The sequence below is a fragment of the Condylura cristata genome, unplaced genomic scaffold (genome assembly GCF_000260355.1).
Source record: "Condylura cristata isolate star-nosed mole 26May11 unplaced genomic scaffold, ConCri1.0 scaffold00032, whole genome shotgun sequence".
In the NCBI taxonomy this organism is placed as follows: domain Eukaryota; kingdom Metazoa; phylum Chordata; class Mammalia; order Eulipotyphla; family Talpidae; genus Condylura; species Condylura cristata.
In genome coordinates this window covers 4657899-4660752 of record NW_004567133.1, presented here as the reverse complement: position 1 = coordinate 4660752, position 2854 = coordinate 4657899, and positions in this window count along the sequence as shown.

Sequence of the window (2854 nt, the reverse complement as noted above, 5' to 3'; positions counted from 1 at the left end):
GCCCGGGGCTGGGGGCGCCTGGGGGTTGTAGTCCGGGGGAGCGGGGGACCCCGGGGATGGGAGACTAGTGCGGCCCAGGCGGGGGTGGGGAAGAGCAGCGCCCAGAAGCCGGGCGAGATGGACAGAGACCGGAGCTGCGGGGAGAAGCCCAGTGAGGCTGGGGGAAGGGTGGGGAGGGGGAGAGTGAGGACCGGCAATAAGGGGGTGACTTCAGGGAATAACCTGGAGAGAGGTGCCCTGCAGCCCTACACTGGGAGGTACAGATGATTTGGGTTTTGTGGCTGAAGTCTGTGAGCTGTGCCCGACCACCTCTTTGTGGAGAGTGTGTGTGTGTGTGTGTGTGTGTGTGTCCTGTCCCTAGGAGGCTCTTTGGACACTAGAAATAGCATGACTGACCCTCTAGGTGGCTTTTGTGATGCAGGGAATCAGCCAAGTCTGGCTGAGAGGACGTGGGGCTTTTTTTTTTTTTTGCACAGCCTTCCCACTCTGAGCCAGAGTCTGAGCATGGGGCACGCTCAGGGCTGTCTTGGCCTCCTCCAGCCACAGCGAGCTCACCACCTCCCAGGCCTCCAGGCCTACCTGTAGATGACTCTGATCTTTAAAATCAAGCTTCATTCTTACTGGGAAAAGACTCCTGGAAACCTGCATCCCTCTCCTTAATGCCCACCTCTCCTATCCCTAGCCCCATGTCTTAACATCAATTCCTCCACCCCTGCAAGGGGGCTTAAGCCCGCGAATAGGCCTTGAATCTGTTTTTGCCAGGTACCCAGTGACCTCCTTGATGTCAAATGCATTAACCAGGTCTATCCATGATCTTTCAGTCACATCTACCTCCCCACCCCCACCTAGTGACCTCTCTCAAAATCCTCCTCTCCTCCTTGACTTCACCCTGCCTCCTGTCCTGCCCACTCTGGCCAACTCTGGATGGTGTTTCCCAGCCTCCTCCCAGATGCCTCCCTTCTCCCACATACCCTCAACATCTGGATCCCCTGGTTCACCTCCCAGGTTCTCTTGTCTATTTTCTCTCCCCTCTCCACTCCCTAAGTTCAGCTGCGCCTACATGCCTACAATCCCTCCATCTATACTTACACGCCAGATTCTGCTTCTCATAGACAGTCCCTGGTCGGTGCCTGAGATTGAGCTGGGCACCAAGAACGCAGAGACCAAAAACACGAGCAGTGAGGCTCCACGGGGTGACCTCACCTTCCTCAAAGCTCCTTATCTGGTGTCCTCCCAGAGACCACATCTCCATGGTCACTCAAAGCAGACAGAGAGCTGTCCTTGGGTCCCTCGCCCAATGGGACAGCCATTGTGTCCCAGGGCTATGCTGAATAATTCCCATAATCCTCCCAACCTCAGAGCAGTCGCTGCTAGTATGTCACATAAGGAAACTGAGGTTTAGAATGGTTAAATAAAGAATTCAAGTTCACAGTGTTAGTCAAGGGCAGGGCTGAGACGTTCACTTGCATCTTTTGATTACAAAGTCCATTCTTTAAAACCAGTTTTAGAGCTCCTCCTCAACTGTCATATCCAGAATTGTCTCCTGGGTCCCTTCATCCTGCCCCTCTAGGTTCACTTATGTCCTTGCCAGCTCTTACCTGCACCTGCATCAGAACAGCCTCGTCTCTGGTCTCCACATGGATGTTCATGTTCCTCATTCTCCCCAGCTGCTGGTGTGATTAAATCCGGAAGGTAACATCGATCCCCTGGACCAACAACCCCAATGTCCCCACGGCCTCCCAGGTTCCCAACACCATCACCTCATCTGTCCTGTCACTCCCCTCCGTGAGCCACAAGCCCCAGGACTTCTCCATCCCAAGGACCTTAGGCCCCAAACGCCCTGGGGTCTTCGGCCATGAGGTTGCCTCTGCTGGCTCACCGGCTCCTTCTTGGTAATCACACTTCTCGTTTCAAGGCCCAGTCCAAGCAGACAAGCTCTCAAAGTGTGGGCTTTCTCATGAGACCAGGTGGGGCCTGACTCATGTCTGCCCCTCGCGACCAGCACCAGGTCAGGCAGAAAGCAGGCGTTCACTACAAATCAGACCGAGTAAATGAGAGTGAATGGCATATTCTCACACACTCTCACCCAGAAATAAAGACCGTGAACATAAACTCTAGGATGCCTTGCAGTTTTGTTTGTTTTGTTCATTGTTGATTCTCCAGTGGTGCCGTGGCCCTTGGCACATAGGACCATGCGTCAGCCTGGTCTCTCTGCCTGGATGGTCTCTCTCAGCACAGTCTCTCCGCCTGGATGGCCTTTCGAAAGCATATACACAACCAGGACAAACTGCTCAGAAAGCTTCCCAGTTTCTCCACTGGTCATGAGATAACGCCCAGGTTACCTAACCTGATCCCCCCAGAGCACATGCCACCACCCTCAGGTGTCCTGACTGCTGTCCCAAGCTATTTCCCACCTCCATGCTTTTCCTGGAAAACACTTTCCCTTCGCGTCTCAAGCCCAGCTCCCGTCTTACCTTCATGGTTCAGCTGGTTGATCCTCCTGAAGCCTCCAAAATGTAGATACTAACCCTCTTCCCAGAAAATTCTGATTTAGAGAATTTGGATCAGATCCCAAGAATTTATCAAAAGTTATCTAACAATTCTGGCAATTTTTACTTTCCATCAAATCTGGGAAGCCTGCTATATCAGATTGGCAGGGCTAAGACTACGCGATGCTACATAACAAGCATCTCCCAGATCTCAGTGATTTTATACAGCACAGGTTTATGTTTGCAGTGGGTTTGAATTACTTTCCAGAGCATCTGTCCTTCAAGGAATACAGCGCTTCAAGTGAAGAAATTTATACATAACTTATCAACCCATGGAACTCAGAGAGCCTCATGTTCAGGGACCC